The 26,685-nt window shown below is 37.1% G+C and overlaps 1 long non-coding RNA gene across 1 annotated transcript in view; it reads right to left on the minus strand.

Moving 5' to 3' along the window:
• The window catches only part of LOC111759575 (uncharacterized), a 60,302-nt gene that overhangs the window by 14,042 nt on the left and 19,575 nt on the right, over positions 1–26,685 (minus strand). The gene's annotated exons all lie outside the window — the stretch shown is intronic.

The raw sequence follows: 26,685 nt of genomic DNA on the forward strand, positions 1-26,685 counted from the left end.
ACACTATGTGAGCAAGACCAGTCCATCAGATGGTTGAAAATACAGCTTAAATCGATAGTAGAGATCAGGGGGCTCAAGGGTCCAGAGATATTATTATTTGCACAAGAACACAAGTTTAATAATCTGATTAACTTTGAACTGTGTATTCTTGATTTGCTACAATCTTATTTCTTCCTTTCTACTTTAATAATGACTTTAGAAAAATTTGGCATTCTCTTAATTATAAGCATGAAACAATTTCCTAAAGATATATAAAGGTAAAAAAGATAATAGAATTTCCATAACTTCTTCCTGAATATATGAATAAATAGAAGAATAAATAATTGAGGAAGAGAAAGATAACTTTTAAACTTTTAACTATTTTAACTACAAATCCTTTACTAACTACATTTTTAAATGTTTTTAAGTCATTTCCTACTCTCTCATTCTTACATCCAACCCTTTCTTACAACCCATCCCATTCCACTTAAAATTTCATCCATCCAACCAATATCATAGTCCATTGAAAAACTCTTTCCAAGTGATGTCCTAGAAAGTCATGATAATAAATAAATAAATAAATAAATAAATAAATAATTACGGAGCTCTTAAAAGAAGAAGAATAGAATAAGAATAGAGTTTCATCACCCCATAAGAACAATTACTGAAGGGAAAATATTTTTTATGTAACTGAAAAAATATATCATTTTATAGTAGGCCTCTTGCATTCATAAAACAAAGAATAACATGTTTTTGCATCATAACATAAGCAGTAAAGAAAGGTTTGCTAACACATTTGTTGTGTCGAGTTTGAAAATGACTCATAAATTAAACATAGGTTTGAAAGTATTCTTGTATTTAAAATAGTTTTATAACTTCAAGTAAGCTGTATAAGATTACAAAGATCTGAAGAAACTATAATAAAACCTTAAAAAATAGAATGAGTCTAGTCTCTCAAAATTAGCCCATGGGAAAAAGTTAAATTCCTCTAACTTTCTGACCAGAATCAAATAATGTGAGGACTTGGCTACTATTCAAAGAGTTGTTGATGCACATTAGATACACAATCTAGAATTCTTGGGAACTCAAATTCATCAGATACAATTCAAGTTTCTGTTTTGTTAAATTCTTGATGTGCTTGTATTTAAGTGAACCATGTGCCTCTCACAGAGGCCACCTTTCACATTTCCACCTATAGAAATCAGAAAACATACATTATATACTGCAGGTCTCTTTTCAAACGCAAATCCTCAAGAGACCATAAATTAACTAGGGATATTCTCTGGAGAAGTGCTGAGACTCCTTCCTGGAGCCGTGCAGTGGTTCAGAAATGTGAGAATTCATTTAAAACTGACATCAATCCAATTGTTTTCAGATGTTAAAATGAGATTTCAATGATTCTTTCATTGTATAATTACTGCAAGCAATTGCCCTAGTACTTTCATACTATAAATAAGAATGTATTCTAATTAATTATATCCAAGAATTGAGCTGCAAAGCTGTAAATGCCAAATTGTGGCCAATATTTCACATCTAGTGATGTATTCTTGTGGTATGGTTTTTGCTGTCCCAGAGCACTTTATGGGAACAAGCTCTCTCTCTCTCTCCCTCTTTCTCTTGCTCTCTCAACTTCTTTCAAGAATTTGTATACTATGACATTAACTAACCAGCCCAATAAAATGGATGCTTTGGGAGTGGGTGTAACTCAGTGGTTTGAGCTCCTGCTTCCCATTTACAAGGTCCTGGCTTCAATCCCTGGTACCTCCTAAAAAAAAATAATAAAGGAAATGTTGGAAAACTTTTCCTTTGGATTCATTGAGAAATTTCTTTGGACAGAATAATTCACTTTGGATCCTATCCTAGGACCCCAGCTCACTTTTTTTTACCAAAGACTTATAAACACCCACTGTAACACAAAATTGCTGACATTGGCAGCACTTCCAGGAATCATCTTAATTAAGACATACAGTACCAAGAAGGGTTAATATCATTTTCAAGTAAAAGCTTTCATGCCAATGGCAAGACCATTCTGTGAGCACTGCTGGGTCAGCACTGTAATTAAGAAAATTGCCTCTAGTGTGCTTGTTTGGTAATGTTATTATCATCTTTTTTTCTTTTAACAAGAGTAAACTACTTGGAGAGGCCCCCATTTATTCTTCTTGCTTTCACTAACCCCTGATCCCACCAAGGCCATGCTCGTCTAGCATTTAAATGGCTAAATGAGTTACTTTATCATCTGGTTCACCCTGAAGCCTTTACATATTTTTCTTGACCTCTAACCCACGACTATTATTTTGACAGCTATCATTAATGCTGTGTCCTGAGGAACCACACATTGACTAAGATGGATGGTGAAAGAGCCGAGGAGTTGAAAGAAATGGACACCCACTTTCATCTTCCTCTTGATTAAATCGAAACCACCCAAAGCTATTGCATACAAAGTATCCTGTGGCAGTGTTGGAACATATTAACTGAGATTTTAGTGGGATACCCCATTTGGAAGGAAGAAAAGAACGCAACTATTAAACAAATAGACCACATAAACTGAACATCTATAACTCTATAACTTTGATAAATTATGACTATTCAAGTATGAAATTAGATGAATTAATATGTGGTTAGAATTAAAACACTCCATAGTGCTCTACTGAAGAGCAGCCTTGCTGGTAAATTTAACAAAGAGAATCCCAATGTCAAGAGACATAAGCTAAAATGACATTGCTAACAAAGTTTTGTCATACATCTTTTAAGTACAGACTCCTATTTGAAAGGCCATGTTGGTTTGCTGTGATCGTTTATATGAAACACCATGGTCTATGGTTGCTCTGCAAATGTGAACTCATTACCAGCTTTGGACCCACACAGTTTAATTGCCTCTCTCTGCCAGGAAATGACAATAACTAAACTCAGTGACTTAATTTACACTATAGGAAAGGTATGTAATACACATGGCAATGATAACATTCCTGTTTCAAATATGATAAAGATGTTGGCTAGTATGTTAAATCTTTTATATTTTTAAGATTTGTTTTTATTTTATTTATTCCCCCCAATCTTGCCACTTAGACTGGCTGTCTGCATTCTGGGTCCATTTGCTGTGTGTTCTTCTGTGTCTGCTTGTCCTCTCATCTTTTTTTCTTTAGGAAGCACCGGGATCTGATCCTGGGACCTTCTAACATGGGAGAGAGGTACTCAATTGCATGAGCCACCTCAGCTCCCTGGTTTGTTGTGTCTCTCACTGTCTTTTTCCTCTATGTCTCTTTTTTGTTGCATCACCTTGTTGCATCATTTTGCTGCCTCAGCTCTCCATACAGGCTTGTTTGCCTTTTTATTGTTTTTACCAGGGGGCCCTGGGAATCAAACCCAGAACTTCCCATATGGTAGATGGGAGCCCAATCGCTTGAGTCACATCCACTTCCAATGTTATTGTTAAATCTTGATAAGGTAAAAATGCACACCAAGTACAGAGCCTGCAATGGTAAGAATATAATTGATGGGGAAGGATATACAGTATTGATAAGAAACTGTATTAAAACTGGGATATAAAATCTTACTTAGAAACATTATGCCATAAGAATAATTACTTGAGAGTAGAGATAGGGAGAAGTAAACAAAATGCCATATACCATACTTGAGGAATGATACCTCCTGAAAAGAAAAACTCTGGAGCCAACTGCTTCTAAATATATTTCTTTGTCTCACATTTTAAAGATTCTAGTAATGTAGTATTTCTCAACTTCTCCTCTCCAGTCCAAATAAAGACATGAAATTAAAATGTATTCATGGATTGTTGTGGAATCACTGTCCATGAAGAGCTTTTAAAACTTGGACATAAGAATTTATACAGACTGCTCTTGCTATATTTCCCAAAGCCTTGGAAAACAGATAAAATAAGCTTTTGGGATAACATCTAGTATAAATATTCTATGCTTTTCAAAGAGTTTTCTGAAAACGCCTTAATATATGAAATATTTGAAGTTTGTATCTACTTGCTGATTCTAAGGAGAAAACAGTTAAGCATGAAATTCCCAAGAAATGTCCCATTTTCAGATTCTCCACTGACAGTTATTCAGATGAAGAGAGGCATTTTCTCATAACTGGCCACACTTTCTTCTGTTCATGACGATAACCTCTCATATTTGAAAAGTCTCTCAATCAGAAAAACACCACCAAGAACTCTAAAGGACATCCTCCATGCACTGAATTCTAGGTAGCCTGGGTAGCTACTACATTATATACCAAGAAAAAAAATCTCCTCAAGGAGCTTGGGTTTAATGAGAAATGAAAAATGGTGTTTTGTTTTCTCTTCCTTTTCATTCAGTGAAAACATGGATATCTTCCAAAGGCTGCTAATTGAGCTGAGTTCAAGCAAAATATGAAAAGTCAACTTGGAGTTTGTACAACTCTGAACAATCAGATATAATTCTTAATTGGCTCTTTTGGCCATGTACAACTACAACTTCAACCTGTTCACTGACTTTCTTCCAAACATTCACTCAAACGTAGCATCTATTGAGCACTCAGATATACTTAAGATAGAAAATGAGCTTTAAGAAAAGACTGAAGAAAAAGGAGTCCAGCAGTACATGTATACTAGGCACTAAAGATGATCCTTTGGTAGGCTAATAAGGAAAAGTAAACCAACAACAAAAACATTGAAATAAACTTCTCAGCATATGAATGTGTTGGAAGCAGGACATGAAACCAGGATAGAAAGCAAAGGCTTAAACGGAAGAAGTCTATTTTTTTTTATTTTTATTTTTTATTTTTATTAATTTTTTTATTTTTTATTGACTTTGTAATAATATTACATTAAAAATATATATGTGAGGTCCCATTCAACCCCACCCCCCCACCCCCCCTCTCCCCCCCCCCAACAACACTCGTTCCCATCATCATGACACATCCATTGGATTTGGTAAGTACATCTTTGGGCACCTCTGCACCTCATATACATTGGTTCACATCATGGCCCATACTCTCCTCTATTCCATCATGTAGGCCCTGTGAGGATTTACAATGTCCGGTGATTACCTCTGAAGCACCATCCAGGGCAGCTCCATGTCCCGAAGACGCCTCCACCTCTCATCTCTTCCTGCCTTTCCCCATACCCTTTGTCCATTATGTCCACTTTTCCCAATCCAATGCCACCTCTTCTATGTGGACACTGGATTGGTTGTGTCCATTGCACCTTTATGTCAAGAGGAGGCTCAGATTCCACCTGGATGCTGGATGCAATCCTCCCACTTTCAGTTGTAATCACTCTAGGCTCCATGGTGTGGTGGTTGTCCTTCTTCACCTCCATCTTAGCTGAGTGTGGTAAGTCCAATAAATCAGATTGTAGGTGCTGGAGTCTGTTGAGGCTCAGGATCTGGCTATCACATTGTCAGTCCAGAGATTCAAATCCCCTAAATATATCTTAAACCCCAACATTAACTGCACCTCCAGCACATTAGCATGAAAGTCTTATGAAGGGAGATCCCATCTGAGTCCAGATTCATCACACATAAACACCATTTCCAAAGAGGGGCCATCTGCCCTGGTAGTTAACCCCATCGGCCATGACCATAACTCCCATGGGTCTCTTTAGCCCTCAAAGGAACCAATATCTGGGGGTTGTATCTGCTTTATCTGTCTCTCTGACTCTGCTCAGTTGTGCATGAGGGCAAACCTTCTGCCAGCCTCCAGACTCTTTTTTAGAAACTCGTAGCCATATAAACTCATTTCTCCTTTCCATTTCCCCCTTACTTTAGGTCAAACAGCATTTTAAAGTCATGGTATTTTATGTAGACATGGATATTCTGCTGATCCGCATTGAACCTTCCGTATAAGGTCATTTTCCAGTTGCATCATCAGTTGGTAGTTGATAGTGGTCCCTCGTTGCCAGGGAGGCTCATCCCCGGGTGTCATGTCCCACGCTGGGGGGAAGGCATTGCATTTACATGCTGAGTTTGGCTTCGAGACTGGCCACATTTGAGTAACATGAAGGCTGACAGAAGGAAATTCCCAGGCACAAAGTTGCTCTAGGCCTTGTTATTATTTTGGGTTTATCAGCTCACAAGCATAGTCATTAGTATCAGGGGCTCACTGTTGAACCCTCACTCCCTCCCGGTCCCCACCACTGTACCTGGGAGACTGTCGCTGCTCCCCTAGGGACCATGACAGAGCACCATTGGCCAGGAACCCAGTACCCCCCCTACTGTGGTTTTTAATTGTTGCCACTATGAGTATATCCAAACATTACCATGCACCCTGGACATATGTTCTGTACAGCTCCCTGTCAGTCATATATCATCTGTCATTGGTATCCCATACCAGTATCCCTCCATTGCCATTGTTGAAACACTCTGTGATCCAGAACTCCCCGAAATTTGAAGCCCAATATAATGTCATGGTCCCTTACTAGGGAATGGCATATAGCGATGAGTTTAAAGGATAGATAAAGAACTTGGATAAAGTTAGATAAAGAACTTAGATAAAGAATGTTGACTTGAAAAAATTCCACATCCTATTTTTTTCTTTTTTTTTTTTTTTTTTTCCCCCCCCCCTAATTATTCAGCTTTTCTTCACAGGAGTCCTAGACCACAGCAATGTATATATATAATATACAGCACTCCCACACATCCACCAGAAAACCTTTTCCCTTCCACAGTGATACTCTTACGCCCTATTCATATCATATTTACTTAAAGTGATGTACAGAGTCTGAGACATTAGCTTTCTAACAAGGTGACATCTGTGTTTACATTATGGTGCATACTTTAGGATACACAGTTCTTTACATTTTTAGTTATCCTATGTTTTACATTATGGTTTACATTATCAGTCTGTCATCTCCTATATGTTATGGTGTAATATTACATGTTTTATATCCATCCTTGTGTACTCTCAAGAAACTCCTCTCTTACCCCCCATTTACTTTGGTTCCACACATTTAACGTCCATTTTCCCTTCCACCTTGGTGCCCTCAGTGATAGCCAACCTCCGTTTCCTGAGGAGCCACTTCCAGAGATAGATGGAATAGTGTTCAGGGCCTAACTTGCTCAACTGCCCCAATGCCCTGGGAGCCACCCTTTCTCTCGAGGGATACAGTTCCCTCTATTGGATGGCATTAGTCCTCCCCAGGATGTGGGTCCACCCCCACTCTCACTACTTGGGTTTCTACCCCATGGTGTCACCCACTCTGGCAGAATGAGCATTTAGACATTCCCCAGGAGCCCATCCTGCATCAGACCCTCCCCTCCGAGCATTCTAAACAGGTAACCCTCTTTATTATATTTTGATATGATTTTCTCGGCATTTTACTCTCCACCAACACCTGACCCTCTCCTGGTTCGTATGCTACCCCTCCCTCCCCCCACTTTTGGGCAACGTTACCCACCCGTCCCTCCCCAGCCACCCTCAAACCCGCAAAGCCCCAAGCAAAGGCAACCCCTTGCCCCCCTTTTATCTCTTCTTTGTGTTCATACTTACCACCATCTCGTCTTAAATTCCACCCCTGCAGACATCGGCTCATATCCTTCCTCCACCCTCCGATTTCCTGCAAGCCTATCGTTCAGTCTCTTGCTATCTAGGGCAGCTTGTTTATTTCATATCATTGAGGTCATGTAGTATTTGTCCTTCAATGTCTGGGTTGCTTCACTCAACATAAGGTTCTCAAGATTCATCCATGTTATCACATGTGTTTGTAGTGTGTTTGTTCTTACAGCCGAGTAGTATTCCATTGTGTGTATATACCACATTTTATTGATCCACTCGTCTGTTGATGGGCATTTGGGTTGATTCCAACTTTTGGCAATAGTGAACAATGCTGCTATGAACATTGGTGTACATATATTGGTTTGTGTTCTTGTTTTCAGTTCTGCTGGGTATATTCCCAGCAGTGGTATTGCTGGGTCATATGGCAAATCTATGGCTAGTTTTTTGAGAAACCGCCATACTGTTCTCCAGAATGGTTGGATCCTTCTGCATTCCCACCAGCAGTGGATGAGTGTTCCCCTTCCTTCACATCCTCTCCAGCACTTGTATTCTTCTGTTTTTTTCATAGCTGCCAATCTTATGGGTGTAAGATGGTATCTCATTGTGGTTTTGATTTGCATTTCCCTGATAGCTAGAGATTTGGAACATTTTTTCATGTGCTTTCTTGCCATTTGTATTTCTTCTTCGGAGAAGTGTCTGTTTAAGTCTTTTTCCCATTTTTTAAATGGATTGTTTATCTTTTTATTTTCAAGATGTAGGAGTTCTTTATATATGCAAGTTATAAGTTTCTTATCAGATATATGATTGCCAAATATTTTCTCCCACTGTGTGGGCTCCCTTTTTACTTTCTTGACAAACTCCTTTGAGGTGCAGAAGGCTTTAATTTTGAGGAAGTCCCATTTATCTATTAGTTCTTTTGCTGCTCGTGCTTTTGGTGAGATATTCATAAATCCATTACCTATTACAAGGTCCTGTAGATGTTTCCCTACACTGCTTTCTAAGGTTTTTATGGTCTTAGAAGTCTATTTTTTTAAAGAAAACAAACATTCAGTTTGAAGCAACTCTTTTACTTGTCTTTCCAGCCATGCAGGTTTTGTTAAAATACATGAAAAGCAGTATCTGTGAAACATGTTTTAAAAAACTGAGGCTACTTTGCTGAAAAGCAGCAAAATATAATCATGGTGATATGTATCTTTAAAAACCAGGATGACCAACTAATTTTTAAAACTCTACGAAGGACAGAAGTTAGATATGGTCTGGCCTGTAGCATTAGTTTTGTGGTTATAAATGTTAGAAAGATTTCTTTATCAAAGAAATAAGGAAAATTTTACTGGCACAGAGTAAACTTAAAAATAGGCAATAGAAATCTGCTCTCAGTAACTTATTCTTTGCTTTTATAATTTAAGCTACATTCATTTTTGGTTCAAATACTGTGCTTTCAATATAAGAATAGACTCCTTTTTGCTCTCCCTTGGAAAATGATTCTTGGCATTACAGCAACCTGAGATTTCCATTGAGAGCTTCCTCCTCCTCATTGTCCTTTCATCATCAGCACCATCATCAAGCTGTGCTTAAGTACTTCTTCATGTCAGACTCTGTGATATATACTCCACCCACACGATCTCCTAAAATCCTTATAGAAATCTTATGAATTAAGTACAATTACCATCCCGTTAATGAAGAAAAAACTTCAATTTAGAAAGTTAAATTAGTGCACAAAGACATTAAGCCAGTAAAAGCTGGGTCTGGATTAGTAAAAGCGGGGTGCTAGATTAGCAGTGTGAGCCCCGAAACTCCCCATGCATGACTACTTCTCATAACTGACAGGATGTGCACATAAAGGAAAACGTGTATCAGTGGTGAACATTAAGGATATTGGTATACAAACAGCAGAACTTTCCAAGAATTTCTGCAAAATATAGACCGTACTGCAGTAAATCCTGCCCTAATCCATATGTGAATGAGCAGGTGGCCTAGGATAAAAGAAGAGAATATCCAGGTAGAAAATTCCTAATATTTCCTGAAATAACAAGAGCCAGAGGCATACTGTATATCCCTTTTAAGGGGGGACTTTGTGATGGTCTGACTCCCACCCAGCTAACTCTTATCACATCACTGAAGGCCTAAGGACCAGCGAAAAGGAAAAGGAATCATTAAAGTCAGCTTTTTAAAAGAGGGAGAAAGCATGTCATGATATGAAAGACTAGACTTGAAAAATAGTAAAATCATGGAGAATGGCTAAAAGTCACCAAATCTTCTAAGGCGGCATCAAGAATCAAAATCCAACTATGGGCCTTTTCAAGGTAAAAATGGCACCAACCTCAAAGCCTCAGAGAGGTGACTGGATAAAAAAAAAATGTGTTATATATCCAACAGAATACCAAGCAGTCATTTAAAATTATGACCTAAGATATTATTTATAAATACTGAAGTTCTTCAAGATATAATTTTTCTGGTGAAGTTTTCATTTTAAAAGATGATTAGACAATGTAGAACCCTAAGTTTATAAATAAAATATAAATATACTTATTAAATAGAGAAAAGATTGAAAGTATGTGCAACACAGTAGTACTCCCTAATGTGGTGATTCTGAGGCTGATCTTGATTCATAATTTTCTACAAAAAAAAATTTATAATAAAATAATAGTATTTAAAAATAAAAAAGAGAAAATTGAAGGCAGTTCACAATGAAAAGTCATCACAAAATGAGAAGAGAGAAACTGCCCCAGAATAAGAAAGGTATGGTATTATATTAAGAGGGTTAGACAGAATGTTCAAGGAAAAAAGGAACAAAGAAGTGAGAACACCAACTCAAAAAAAAGTAGAATGTCAATGTAGGGCATTGTGTGTCTTAATAAGTAGTGAGTCCTGTTAATGTGACACTTGAAAGTGCAAGGATTTCTCAAATAGAGACGAGAATGGGTTGGAAAAAGACCACTAATCTCAATCTAAGATTCTCAATCCTTGGCAGGAAAGAACCATCTGGGGAGCTATTTAAAAATACTGATCCCCTAGGTTCATCCCAAATCAATTAAATCAGAATCTCTAGGGTGGGAACCAGGCTTTATATTTGTTTTTAGTTCTACAGTTGAATGTAATTGGCAACTAGGCTTGAGGACAACTAATCTATCTCTAAATAATTTGCTAGTTAAATAGTGTGAAAACAAGTAATTTTTTTAAAAGATTTATTTACTTATTCCCTGCCCCGCCCCCCCCCCCCCCCCCCCGCCCGTTTGTCTGTTCTGTGTCTATTTGCTGCATCTTCTTTCTTTGTCCGCTTCTATTGTCAGCGGCAGGGGAATCTGTGTGCTTTTGGTTGTGCCATCTTGTTGTGTCGGCTCTCCATGTGGGCGGCGCCATTTTGGGGCAGGCTGCACTTTCTTTCGCGCTGGGAGTGCACCCCGTAAGGAGAGCCGCCCAGTGCGGAAACAAGTAATTTTTAAACTTTATTTTTCAAGAAGTTTTAGATTACAGAAAAATTACATAAAAATGTGGAGGATTCACATATATCCCCCCTCCCTCCCCCTCCCACACTTTTCCCTATTAAACATGTTTCTTTGGTGTAGTACATTTCTTACAATTGATGAACACATATTGAAGCACTGCCACTAACTATGGTCTATAGTTTTCATTATGGTTTACACTTTACACCACACAATTATATCGGATTTGACAAATGCATAATGACCCGTATCCATCACTGCAACATTGTGTAGAACAATTCCAATGCCCTAAAAATGCCCAATGTTCCACCTATTTTTCCCTCTCCCTTCCCTCAAAAACTCTGGTAACCACTGTCTTTAAATCAATGATACACGTTCTTCCATTACTATAATAATAGTAAGTCTACTTTGATTCATGTTTGCATTTCCTCCTTATATTTGTTCATTCCACAATCTTGAGGATTTGGGGATGGTGATGCCCGCTCTGCTTCAGTTTGTAAGGGGGCTTAAATCTTATAGGGCAGAACAAGTATTCTTATTTCCCACACATTCTTGATTTTTCTTTCTCTCCTGAGAATTGTTGAATACATGTTTTAAAGTGAATTCTCTCATGGTAAGAAATATGTATCTTCCTTTATTACGAACAGCAAATCCCCATCTGAAGCCACATCAACCAATTACAGGAGTATGAAGTGGAGCATTAGTATCATTAGTAGGTGATCACAAGAAGGAAACAACCTCAGAGGAAGGAGTACCTTCCACTCCTCACACAGATTCCCACTCTGACCTTTGTGCTTCCAAAGCTTCTGTCACTGTCGATACTTAATTGTGCCCTTGTGTGTGTATTTCTCCTCTTGGCCCTGCACTCATTCAAGCATGGCATGTGCCTTCTTAGGCATTTTGCCACCAGCATCTGGCATATAGTAGGACTTTAATAAATGTTTCTTAATTGGATACAGAGGTGAAGTAGTAGATATTATTATTTCTACTATGTTCCTTTCAGTTCCATAATTCTAGAATTCTGTGGTCTCCCGACTTCCCCATTTCCCTCCTTTTATAATGTTGCTTAGTAGCAACCAACTGCCCAGGTCATTTTAAAATGCTGTAAACAACTCTGAAATATGTTATGATATTGTCCCCAAAGAGAACATTTTAAAGGCTACAAATAATATTTATTAGTGCACATAGTGCACTAATTGGTTTTTTTTTCCCTCCCTTCAAAATCCCTTTGACTTAATGAGTACCAAGTTATGTATGTATATCGAACTAGACTGCTTTGGGGTAAAAATAACTGTGACAAACAGCTTCAACATGTTCACATAGGTGACCCATAGATCATGTGGTCTGGAACTCCCTCAATTAAATGAAGAAAAAATTCTGGAGGCAAATGGCTTAGATTTAGACAAATCCAATGTGCTCTAGGTTAACCATGCTCATTCTTCATTGATACCATCCATCCTCAAGGATGTCAGTTGAAGTTCAATCATTCCTGTACCCTTGTGGGTTAAGGTAATTCTGTGGAAATTTAAAGCTTAAGATGTGGCACAATCCAGGTGGACAATGGATTGTTTTACACAAAGGTCAATGATCAGAAATTCCAGGATGAGGAAGGATGTGCTAGTCCAGGAAACATCTGCAGTCTTTAGCTATGGCCACTATGTGATGCTGATTTAAGGTACTCAGTTTTTTAGAAAGAAGGCACTATCACTTTTTAAAAACCATAGTAATTATAATTAATCACTGCAATGAAGAGACTATGAAATGAATTTTCAAAGATGCTATATGTCCTTCCTATCAAAACAGGGTATTTTAGCATCAGAATTAACATATTTGTCATAGAATGTTTTGTGCTTATCCTGTTGCATATATTGAATTGAGTTTTCAGGTTTCAGAAAGCTGTTGTGAGAATAAAAATGCTTGAGTTTATTTCACACATTCTGCTTCTTTTTCTTCATTCAGTTCCATTCATCATTCTATGAATCTTGATGTAACAAAGTTGAATGGAGTTAAGATCTTAAAACTTAGAATCAAAAACAATATTCTATAATCTTTGTTTTGGCTTCTTCTCCATCAAGTAATTCAAATTAAATTGCTAATGCCATTGCTGATATTGAATAACAGTAAAAGCTTTATTACAGCTTGCATTATCAATCGAGAAGAGTAAAGAGCTACTGTAGTCATATTTCAGGGGATGTTACCATGTACATCAATCAATGCATCTCTCTTTCTCTAGTAACAGCAAGTTCCAAAGATTCATTATATTCATTAATTTTTATTTGACGAGTCACTAATATTTGTTGAAAAGTATTGGGGACTATTTACACTATAGAAATGTCATATGTATTTTTCTGTGTTGAGGAAATTGCTTGCTATATGTTGTAATTTCCATACCTCACTGGAAATGTGTCAAGGAATCACTGCAAAGATTTTTAAATGACCCCCATGTATACAGCTGTATGTTTGGGTGAGCCTTTACACTACATATTAAGGTTAAAAACTTACCGAGCAATTATCAGATAAATGTTTTTCCTTAAGAGGCTATGTCAAGTAAAATTGAGACAGTATGACCAGAAACAAGTGAACTGCTAATGCTTATAGAATAGTGTGTCTTTATCCTCCCCACAAGTGTATCTTCCCAATACTAAAGTTTAAGAAACTTTTATTGAGATAAAAATGTAACATCCTAGATGACAAAAATATTAATATGTGAAGTTATGTATATTTAGCTCTTGGTGGAGGAAATGAAACAAACATGTTCATTTCTCAGTACTCAGGGACCCTCAAAGGCTTTGTGACATTCTTTAGACCAAGACTCTAAGAGCCCACGCCTGTATGAAGAAAATTTGATAATGTTCTTATTTAGCCATAGTATGGTTCACTTCCTTTTTGCCACTAACTTGGTAAAAACTCAAAGATACACTTTTCGGATGTCATGTACTATAAGTTGTTTTTTTTCCCAACATTTCCTTATGAAAATTTTTTAAAATATAGAGAAATTGAAATAATTATACAGTGAACACCCTTATATCCACCCAAATAGGTCTATTTTCTAAAGTTGTGAAATGCGCTAGCTATTCTTTTTATGTAAGCAATATCATTGAAATAGAGATTTTCATATTCACACACTCATTTAATCATACCTGGCAACTGGGCATAGAATTGAGCAAAATGATAAAAGGCTGTTTAACCTAAGGGAGACTGTAAAGCAAATTATTAGCAACATTTATTGTAACTATGGATGTATCTACATTCTTGGTGGTAGAATGATTCAAATACAATTTAAAATAGCATTCGGTTGAAACCAACCATCATTGAGATATTGAAAAATGAAGATAAGAACACTTCTAGATCTCAGCAAATTTGTGGTAAAATATGAATAGAAGAGAGTTGATGGATTTAACTGCAGTTTACTGTTTTAAGGCAGTCTTTTCCAAAGCGTGGGAGGTGTATCACTAGTAGTATTGGCTTCTACACAAAATAATTATAAAAGTATTAGTGCTACAACCGTCTTTCAACTCTTCTTATTTCTCAAGGAGAAAACCTTAATTTAATACCTGTATGTACTAAAGTCCTTCCACCCAAAAGAATGTCTTCCATAGGCATATTTGGCTAGAATTAATAACATTGATTTTCCTTTTTTTCCAATTGCCTACTATTTATGATTGTTGAATATGGTTTTTCATTTGTAATTATGATATAAAATTTCCTTTATACATATGTATTAAGTGAAAAAGTGAGTTCATTTAAAGAAAAATTAAGCAAATAATAGTACACAGACTATGGCAGAATTTATAAAAGCATTCATCAAATGCTTAAAGTAGGAAAAATAGTTTATTAACAGTTGTTACTAGACAGTATTTTGACAAATCCAATGCGAAGACATTACATTGATGAAATCTTTCAAAATACTGTAGGTACAACTCTCTGTTTATTATAAACTGATCTCTGGGCTTCCCTTGCCTAAAACTTGCACCTGTTCCCAAAGATCTTGTTCACAAATAAAAACTTCAAAAATGACCAAGACTCCCATTTCCTTGAGGACCCTCAATCTTTTCAAGGGACTATTTTTATTTATTAAGAGGGGTAGAGAAAAGTACTTTAATTCCTTCCCTAACTCAATGCAAGTACATGCCCATCTTTAACATTTTAGTTCTGTAATTTGAAAACAATTTTCTATAATATAACAAATTACCATCACAAACAGATCATGTGATTTACATGCCATAAAAACTATAGGTGGATAAATATAGATTGTGATAGCTTAAATTATAAAGTTAGTACTGTATCATCAGAAGTCTTAAATTATTGGCACTTGACTCCCCTGCTGATGATGGGAATAAATTTCATCGTGTATCATGATGCCATAATAGTCTATATAACAGATGTAGAGTCTAGGAGGGTTGACTGGAGTCATTATATTCTATAATATGAACTATTCGTAGACAGATTTCCTCAGTGAATCAGTTGAACAAAAGATTTAAATTCAGTAACAGTTTTGAATCCCTTATATTTTTTTGTGTAACATTTTGTGTAATCTAAGTATCTTTTAAAAAACATATTAAAAAACAAAATAAATTCGATAAGAGTTTTGAATGTTCATTTAATTCCAGCATTTTTTAAGGAGTTTGAATCAGTCATATTCCTTGCTTTGGTAATCTTTGGCAAGATGGACTTGGTTAGCAGAAGTAAAGAAAATATGTGATCTCATGTGGTAGAACAATGTCTTTTCTAAATAGATAGTCTCTCTCTCTCTCTTCCCCCACCCCATACACATGCACATGCAACCCACAAGAGAGGGAGAGAAATATCTTTCCCAACTCCAATTGTTTTATGTAAATCAATTATTTTTAAAATGTTCTGTGATGCAGTTTTACTGGATTATATTTACAAAATAATAAAAAATATTTTTTATGTGGGATTTCAAACCATTTCAAACAGTGTTCCTTTATACATTTGACCATAGTTCTGAAATCTTTATAAATATCACAGTGGTTCTGCTGGTATAACTGAGGCCCTTCCTCCTGTGAAGAGGAGATTTGGACCTAATCTCAAGTAATTTATACTTAGAGACAGACACTAGGATCACAGTTTCTTCTTCTTGCATACCTTTCACTACAGCCTAGCAGGCCTGAGGTTCAAGGTAAAGGTCAAATTTTTCTAACTCATATATGGAGACTTCCATTTTTTAATGTTTCAAGCAATTTTTTGTGTTTTATATTGCATTCAAAATTTACTTTTCAATGTAATCCCTCATCCAGGATCATATTAACCACATTAACCCCTCGCACCACGATGTGAATGTTAATGGACCATGGCTAATGGACCAGAGTATTAGTAGCTCTACAATTATTTTCCAAGACCTGGACTGAGTCTATATAACAGAAAGGAATATGGGACTAAGAGAGATTTGGATGCTTAGAAAAATGAGCACCTTAGAGGTAGTTGATCATAGTATCGTCACTGTCCTTCTAGACTTCTTTTATTGTTGCAAGAGCATCCTTCACAGTCAGGTAGACCCAGATATCATTTTTCAATGGACAAAAAAAGAATCTCAAACAAAATATCTTAGGATCCAAGTGAATTGCTCAAACTGATTATATCCAATAAGATTTACGTGGAAATTGTCTATACCCAAGTAAGACTTAAGATCTATAAGAATCACTGTACTATTTTCGATTTTGAGGCCTTTGATTAGGAACCCCCTTCCAATTCAATTTGATGATTACAGGAATGGAACTTAACTTAATCTTAAATAAAACAATCCTCCTCAAATTTCATGCCTTTCTAATTTGTTATTTAAAATGGCTGAATAGCCTAGTAGAAAAAAAAAATTCATTCTATTCTGAGTTTCAGTCAAGCCAAGAGCCTTACATTTTGCTAATGTAAAGATAAAACTATGGGGAAAAAAACCATCCATTGTCTTGTTCTTTCCAAATATTTAGTAATTCAAAATATCACATAGAAATTTCTTCTATTTTCCATAACTAAACCAACCAAGCTCCTTGCAAATCCATGCCTTCACTTGGGATCTGGGTCCAATGTCATCTTGCTCTTTTGGGGATCTTTCATCATCCTTTCATCCCTTCTCTTACTTGCATTTCAAATCCTTCTTTACCATAGTCTTTCCGCCAACACTGGAGAAGCTCAGGTCTCCTTCATCTTAAATAAAAAATCTTCTCTAAAAACCCTCCTCTTCTTGTTTTTCCATCTATCTCTCTGCAATTTCCTTTGGCATTCCTTCTGCTGATGTATCTTCTCCCTGACCTTCAAATGTTGATTTTATTAAGGAAAATACTCTACCTTTCTCTCCTTACTAATATTCTCTCCATAGATGATCTCATTCATATCATGGCTTCTTTATCCCTTTATTCCCTGACATATTTCAAGAATGTATATCTGAAGTTGTTGTTGTTTGGATTCCCCAGAAGCAGATCCTGGGACAAGAATCTGAGTGCACCTAGTTTGTTTGGGAAGTGATCACAAGAAACATCAGTAGCGGCATGGGGAAGTGAGAAGGGGAAGGAAGCCAATCAAGGATGTGAGCAAGTAGAACTCAATCCCACTGCGGAGCTCTGGGAGACAGTGTAGAGGAGCTCAGGGACATCTCGCCCAGACACCCATGCCCCCCAGACATCCCTTAGAAAATATTTGTGGGAGTGGATGTAGCTCAAGTGGTTGAGCATCTGCTTCCCATGTATGAGGTCCCAAACTCAATCCCAAGTACCTCCTAAAAACAAAACAAACAGACAAAAAAAAACAACTTTCATTGGGGAACAGATATAGCCCAGTGGTTCAGTGCCTGTTTCCCATGTACAAGATCCTGAGCTCAATCCCTGGTACCTTCTAAAAAAATTCGACATGTGTTTTTTCCTGTCTGAGTGTGATATAGGTTACATCGATATATGCAGTAACCCAGAATATGCTGTGGAGGCATGTATATCATTGACTCAAATTGGTTTAGAAGGCATATTACCCTATCTTAAGGGAAGAGGAGACACTAATACTTATTCAACATCAGTAATAGAGTATTATTAAATTAATATGTGCCACATGGTTTATCAGATAGATCTGTACCCTTTGAACTGATGGCAAAAGGATACCATTTCCCCTTTCTTTCTAATCGCTGCTCATGTCCTCTGTTTCAGAACTTATTTCTGTTTATTGGTCCACCCTCTAATTTACCATTTCATCAACAGAAAATCTTCCCTTTTACCCTACTCTAGAATTTCTTTACTTCTGAATGATTTTCCCAGAGCTCTTTGTCATCTTGCCTCCATCTGCTAAGTTCCTTGGCCAGTGACAACTGAGTGCACACATATCCCCCTGCTCATGAAGCCTGTGGTACAAAATCATTATAAATACTAATAAAATTAACTAAATGGGGTGGGGGCAGATGGCATATGTAGGAGATAATAATTGTGCTGCTATAGCCATAAAGTAGGGGCAGCCTGAAAGAGCAGGCTTCATGCTAACAAAGGGATCAAGTCTTAGCTTCCTGCCCACTCATTTTAGCCTCAAAAGAGCAGAGCCAGATGTTACTCTGGGATGCAGGTAGCTTATTGATTATGTGACTGGGCTTTATTACCAAACTGCTCATGTGAGAATCCCAACTCTACCAATTTGTAAGATTTGTTTCCTTTCCTTTCCTAGAAAACAGGAATCATAATAGTACCTGTACCATACTGTTACGGATTCAGTGAGATATTTCACGGAAACAACCAAACTCAGTGAGATATTTCATGGAAACAACCAAACACAGTGCCTGGCACATAGTAAGCTCTTGATAGATGTAGGCTGTTACGATTAAATAGATCCAGTCAGCACTTGCCAGGAATGATTTTCCCACAGGTAAATGTCCTCAATGTGACTGACATTGAAGCATCTGCTCTTATTTCCTCTTTCTGGCAAAATGGGTAAAGAGAGGAGCTCAGTTTGGCATGCCTAGGTATTCCCACTTGGGGTTCTCCAAGTCCCACTTTCAACCTCACCAGATGTATCCAACTCCAAAAGATACGTAAAGCATATGACTTCTGTCTTCTAACAAGAAGCAGTATAGATGGTGTCTGCCTTTGTGGAACTCTCCTTGGAGGACTTTAATAATGCTTTTTGAGATTTTTGTTCACATATTAATTCACAACCATTGTGCATACATTGATATATCTGTGTATATTACATGTATCACCCCTTTAGTCCTCACTTTAGGATCAGATGTGCCTGGAGAATGAAAAGAGCCCACGGATCTGTGATCATAGCATTCACTTGAGGCCCAGTGGTATTATGGGATATATGCTCCACACTATGCTTGCCTGTTGTGAGCTGCAGATCTAGATGAGAGACACACACCCTCAGACTCTTGGGGTCTTGACCTTATACTCACTACCTGGAAGTAGCAGAAAACACAATCCTTCCCTGCAAAGAGTTGAACCCCTGATAGATGAGTCATAACATAGGGTGAACCTCAGATAGAATCAGAATTTTCCTCTTTAAAATAAGAGGGAGACTTTTTTCCTCTGAGTTTGTTTAGGTCAGCAATTTTCTTATTGAGTGAATGCTAGCCTTCTTAAGGGCTGGGCTTAAGTGCTAGGCTTCCTAGGGCTCTGAGGTCTTACTTTTAAAGTTAAATATCCATATTAAAGCAGAAATCTATAAACAATTTAAAAAGTTTAAGTGTCAATATTGCACTTCACTTTAAAAGAGCCATCTAATGAAATGTGTAGTATCTATATGTATGTGTAGTACACACACACATACATTCATGTGTATATAACATATATATATCCATGTATGTGCATCGATTAACCATAGGTGGACAGTCATCAGGCAATGCATGCACCTCTGAAAGCTCAACTCCTCAGGCTGTATATGCAGGAGTTGGGCTACAGCAAGTCCTCCCATCATGAGTTATGGCTTATACCGTAATTTGCTCCACTGAGTAGAGGTCTAATGATTTGCAATCAGCAGTGGTTTCTCCGGATTCAGCCTATGTCTCTGCATCTTCACAGTATTCATTAAGTAATTTTTTGATATTTATGCTCCACTCTTATACTTCATTTTCTAGTACTGTCGTTAGCATGTGGAAATGACAGCTAAGTTTAATCACTACAAAGAAGAGACTCAGTTCATTACATATTTGTTTATGTTTTGTTATTTGAAAATTGCCTGTGACTGAATAATGTATTATGATCTGATTTACTCTGTTACTTTTGTCGTAGTTGTGGAAGGGACAGTGTGAAAGGGCTCTGGGATCAATGCCGCAGGAGCGAGGGGCAACGAGGTGAGGGCAAGATCAGATTAGAACTGCCTTTGCAGCAGCCACACAAGAAAAGCAGACTTGAAAGAAATTAATCTATCTCAGTACAATTTGAAACTATCTAAGGGCAGACAAAGGGAATCAGCAGGGACTAGTAAACAGCTGGTGGGATGAATGATATGATATTAGATGTAGGCCCTAGCCTAATGTGTGTATGAAAGTAGCAGTCAGAGAAATAGCATTTATAGGGAGATCATGTTTCCAAATTATTTGAAAGATCAGGTTCATTTGAAATGCTTGCCATGCCTTCACCTTCACCCTTTTGTGCATCTTGGGATGATAAGAGCACCATCCTGCTTGGCACATGGTGAGCCCCTAATAAATGCTAGCTATTAGTATTCTTGGGTATATGCTAAACATTTTATTCCCATGTTTAAGTATTTATTGCCAGAATTTAGAACTTCAGAAAGAGCGTATACTGACACACTATTAATAAAACTATTAATAGAATAATGTTTACCTGTGCTATTTAGGAGGCTTCTCCCATTATTAGACTGATTTGCACTTTTGCTGGAACAATGTGCTTGATTTGATTTGGGCATTGGGGATATTTAAAAAAAAGAATATTGTGCAAATATTTTCACCATGTTAGAGATCAGGCTATTTGTTACCAGTAAGGTTTGGCTTTGAATAATGTTACAAAATTTATTAGAATTACAATCTACATTTTATTAAAGACACTGATTTCTTTTTACATGCAATTGTCAAATTACCTATTTAAAGAACACCCATAATAAGCCTGACTGGTTTGTCAAAACTTAACATAAAAAGACTGTGTGCAAGGTTTTTATCCTCCTGGCTAGGAGAAACCAAAACCAGGAGTAATTTTTTCTGTAATTGCTGGTTGCCTCAGCTTGAATAAGAAATACAAATAGCAAATCCATCTTAAAAGAGTCAAGCCAACACACATGTTGCACTGGAATTAGAGAACAAGACTGTTTTAGGGCCTCATATGGTCAGGAGACTTGGTTCATTCTATGTCACTGTGATGGCAACTAGGCACAAATGACACAGACCTGTTTAGCCACACCTAGAATACTTTAAATATGCTAACAATGCTCTCACTTCTCCAGATACAATTCTCATTATAATCTTCACTAGTCTACATCCCAATATAGCAACAAAACCAAGAGGAATATTTGAACAGCGAGTCAATGCTATTAGAAAAACCCAGAAGGGGCAGATCAACTTGCCCCTTAAAAATGTTACCTGGAGCTCATTTGTCATTAAAAAGTGTTCTGGGCCTGCTTGGTTTTCCATTTTGAACTCCCAAGAACATCCAAAGGATCCAAACCTCTGCTTTATCTCTCACTTGTTTCAAAATAACTTGGATGCTCTTGGTCTCAGCATTGGGATTTTTTCTGAAGCATCTCCCTCGATTGCTTTGCCTCACCAGCAGGTACACATATTATTAGTCGCTATTACTGATCCCATCATTTTTCACCTTATTTCTTTGATTTATTATTGTTTTGCATTTGAATGTGGAATGCATTATTGTTGCATACTAATGAGACTTTCTGTCTCAAAAGTGTGTGCCAGCCACCACCACCCCTTTTTTGTATTTGTATACAGCTGGGAAACATTAGCCATTAGAGAAGTAGTCAGGTATATTGACACTTATTCTATAATGGGATAAATCAGATAATGCAACATCGAGGTGCAATGTACAAAAAGCGGACAGGCAAACTCCTTGATTAAGTCAGGTAAGACTTCACAGAAGAGGTGATATTGACATGGCTCTTGAAAGACGAAGAAGAATTGGCCAAATGCACCTGAGGCTAAGGGTGAAGACATTGCTAAGGAAGCAGCAAGGGCAACGGAAAGAAGGTAGGAGAGGGAAGTAGATTTGGCTCAACTGATAGAGCATCTGCCTACCATATGGGAGGTCCAAGGTTCAAACCCAGGGCATCCTGACCCATGTGGTGAGCTGGCCCATGTGCAGTGCTGATGCATGCAAAGGAGTGCCGTGCCACGCAGGGTTGTCCCCTGCATAGGGGAGCCCCATGCACAAGGTGCGCACCCTGAAAGGACAGCCACCCCACGCGAAAAAAAAGTGCAGCCTGCCCAGGAGTGGCGCTGCACATGCCGAGAGCTGATGCAGCAAGATGACGCAACAAAAAGAGACACAGATTCCCAGTACTGCTGACAAGAATGCAAGCGGACCCAGAAGAACACACAGCGAATGGACACAGAGAGCAGACAACAATGGGGAGGGGAGGAGGCAGAAATAAATAAATAAATAAATAAATAAATAATAAATAAATGAAGGTATGAGGAAACAAGCACAGTCAGAAAATTATAACTAGTTGGTAGTTGGAATTATCAGAGTGTAGATGGAGTGCTATTAAATTAAGTTGAGCAGTTTAGGATCTGACTGTGAAGTACTTTATAGTGAATCCTAAAAAAACTTGGATTTTTATTTATAAGTTTACATACTTAAGACTCATTTTAGGAGAAAGTTAAAAATATATGTGTTCTCCCCACTCACTTTTTCCTAAATTTTACTTCAGTAGCCTGGGTGGGCCCTGGGATTCTGTATTTTTTAAAATCGCTCTATGTAATTTTTGGATAACACTGCAAAGGAAAGCCTTTGAAGGAATCTGAGCATGTCAGGTAGTTACATAATCAGAATTGCATTTGGAATGCTGTGGTAATATTGTAAAGAATGCCAAAACTATTTGATCAAGGCATTCATACTACTGATCAGAGCAATAAAAATAATTGCCAAACTGCTTGACCAATTCAGTCTGAAAAGTGACCCAATGATCTTACTTGGAACCATTTTAAAGTATTTTTCCAAGCTTATCATTCTACAGAATAGAAGTATTGTTTGTCTTTGAATTTCCTTCAGTAATACAACTGAATATCCGAATTTTGGTGGTTTATATTTCAGAGGTTCTCCTCCGGTGACTTTCAAGTGTTACTGCCTCAATAGCTGTGTCAACTAAGATCAGACATTCAACACTGGAAATGGTTTACTTGAGCTCCCATTGGGGATAATGAAAGTAAATTTGCAAAATCTATGCAATCTATATAATCTGGTAATCCAAAAAGCTTTTCCAGTTCTATCTGGTTTTTAAAAATACTATATTCTCTGATATGACCTCATGGACCAGTGACTTTATTAAACTATAAATGGTATATTTGAAAGTGTTATCATATCCCAAGCATTTAGCTCTATCTGGTCTGTCAAAGGTTTTTCCCATGCAATTGGGGACCCAGATAGACAAAAATATGATTTATTTGCTTTAGAAGAGTAGCTATTTCATCATATGCATAGCTTAAATGATGCAATTAATCTCTGACCAATAGTATGATTCTCAAAGTTTGGAATGAGGAACCCTGTTCCTGGGGTCTCCAAGATTCTTTTAGGAGTTCTGAATTATCCTTTCACTTCTAATGACATATCTGCTTGAGGCTGGATTTTCTTCATATATTTCAACCAAAACAACTTATCCAGCAGAACTGAATGCAGAATCTGATATGAGAATTCAGCTCTCTTTTATTAACTAAAACATAAAAAGGATTAGCAAAAATGTAAAACAAGGTCATACTTTACTTTTTTTTAATAATTATTTTCATAAAATACATTATTTAGGTTATTGTATATTGAGCCTTTGCTATTTTGAATGAAATAAAAAATAAAATTTTCAAAATTTCTCAGGTTTAATTTTTAATATGTTAATTATTGATAGCTATAGCCCACATAAATAAAAACTTGGAATTCTCAATAATTTTGAGGGTATAAAAGAATCATGAGACCAAAAATTTGAGAAACACTGGCCTTTAAAAAAAGGTGATGTTCATGAAAATGTACATTTAGAACTCGTTTCTTCTGAGTTTTATTATGGCCTATTCTCTCTTGAATCACTTCTAAAGACTATAGTGTAGGCACAAAAACAACTTTCTCTCTCAACAGTAAAAGTAACTGGTAATAAATCAATTCGATAAGAAAATATGCAATTGCTTCAAAAATTGACTGTTTTCTTCTTGCAGGAAGTGCATGTGCCTGCGTGTGTGTGTGTACATCCACGTGCGTGTACATGGGTCTGGAAAGGCTGGAAAGGGAACAATTAGATCTCCCAAGCTTCCTAGCTAGTGGATTTGCATTATTTTATGTGGTCTTACTAGGCTGGGTGCCCTAACAAGGCCCTTCCTGCCCCACCCTCTTGTCAAGTCTTTTACAAAATTGCTACACATGTTGCTTTCTAGATTTTCTTCTTAAAAAAAAAGAAATCTTTGTTTACAGTGATTTTCTATTCCTTTCCACCCAGCTTTCGTTTTATTTTCTAGTCCAATTTCTAATTTCTAAAGATTCCTTGACATCATTTCTCAGCTTTCACTGAGGTTCTCATTTCAATTTAGATGTGCAGATTTCATGAATACATTATTGTTTACTCCTTCCTTCAGAGCATTGATGAAGATGTTAAATAAGACCAGGCAAAACATCAGGCCTTTGAACTCTGCTTTTAAAATTTCCTTTCTCCTGATATATTGTCAGGTATTGTTGCCCCCTTCCATTTATTATTATCAGTTCAGTTTCAATACATGTGACAGTGCTTGTATCTGAGCTAATTTGAATTAATTTTGCAAGTGAGATTTTGTGAGGCCTTGCATAAAATGATTCACTAAAATCACAATAGATCATCTCCATATTTCTAGGAAAACTGGTTTCTTTGCTAATTTTGTAACTCTTCTCCATCCTGGAACCCTAAGCTGCCTTTATGCTGCCATCTGCCAACATCCAAGTTCTTCTTTTGGTGGGAGTGATTTGTTTGTCTATATGGTTATTGTCCATGCTTGTGTCATCTTCAAGTTGCTCAGATGTGGGTTCTTTTCACTGCTTGCCTTTAGGGGGAAGCTCAGATTTCAAACCTCAGTTTCTGACCCCGAACAATTATCTTTCCTTGGCAGAGACCTGGGGCTTATTTCTTACACTCACTTTCATTTTGTATATGTATGCATAAAATTTGGGATCATTTTCACTCATTTTGGTACCTTTATAGATTCCTTAGTTAGAATCTCGTGCCCTCACTATCTTACTCACCATCTGTTTCTTCAGAGTCTCATCCAGTGAGTAAAAGGACTTCCTTATAGTACTGTGTTCTTTGGCAGGAATTACAATGTAGTTAGAGATGTCTGATGTCAAGAAAAATGTTAAAGATATGGCAAAATGTTAAAATTTGATAAATTTGCATATCTGGGTATATTGGAGCTCTCTATATTATTTTTGCAACTTTCCTATAAAATTGAAATTATTCTTAAATAAGACAGTTTTTTAAAAAGTAAATTATGTGAGGGGGAGGAGAGAAGAATGAATAGCTAAAGTGCTGGGGTATTTATGGCAGTGAAACTCTTCTGTATGCTACCATAATGGTAGATAAATGACGGCATGCATTTGTCAAAACCCATAGACCTGCATAACAAAAAGAGTTAGCCCCAATGTGAACTATGGCTTATACTAAATAATGTATCAACATTAGGTTGTATTAGAAATAGGGAAAACTGGGGGAAGAGTGGGTTATATGGGAAATCCCTATAAATTTCTGCTCATTTTTTTTCTGTAAGTATAAAGCTGCTCTAAAAAGTCTAATTTTTTTTTAAAGTATATGATTAACATTGAGTCCATCGGCCTCATTACTAGACTTAAGATTTGAAAGCCCAATCTAGTTCCTATCTTCTTATTAGGAAATGGGAGAATGAGTGGTAATGGAAGAACATAATTTACTCTGTTGATGAGGCAGGAAGGTCACATCTCTGTGCCCAATCTCTGCCTGTGAGAGAGGGAGGGGGTGACATTATGGCAGAATTAGGGCATAGTGGGGAGTCCAGCCCCCAAAACACACGATCTGTCCATTGTGAGAACTTAGCGATAGTATATTTTAGGTTAATCCTGGCATCATCCTTTAAAATGAATATGCCTGGAAAAAAGTGTTAATAACAGTTGACTAGAGCTAATGCTGAATGAGCATCCCACCTACCTGAAGGGACCTTCATACCAAAGGGGCAAGGACAGCAAATGAAGAGATGAGATTGTGGGATGCAGGAAGGAGAAGTATGGGAAGTGAGGTTCAAAGCACAGTTCTGCAAAAGCCAGTCCTGACCAGTAACATCCTAAAAGAATTTCAGGAAGAGAAGTTACTTTATTATGGAAAAGTTGAATAACCCAAAACAAAGAACAAGGATGAGAGTGGTGAAGAAAACTGATCCCTGACACTAGTCAACAGGATATTATAAAGAGTGACAAATCATGCACTCACTTCTTCACTTACGCATCATGTATCCATCCACCACCCAACCCCATTTTTAAGCACCTTTTATATCCCAAGTGCAATGCTAGGGACAGTAAAGTACACAAAATTGGTACAAAGAGATCAGACTTTGCCCTTAAGTGGTTCACAATGTAATGGTATTGCTTCCAGAAAGTTGGGCAGAAAGGCTAGATTCTAGGTTTTAGAACAGTTTCAGAAATAT

The sequence above is a fragment of the Dasypus novemcinctus genome, chromosome 17 (genome assembly GCF_030445035.2).
Source record: "Dasypus novemcinctus isolate mDasNov1 chromosome 17, mDasNov1.1.hap2, whole genome shotgun sequence".
NCBI lineage: Eukaryota > Metazoa > Chordata > Mammalia > Cingulata > Dasypodidae > Dasypus > Dasypus novemcinctus.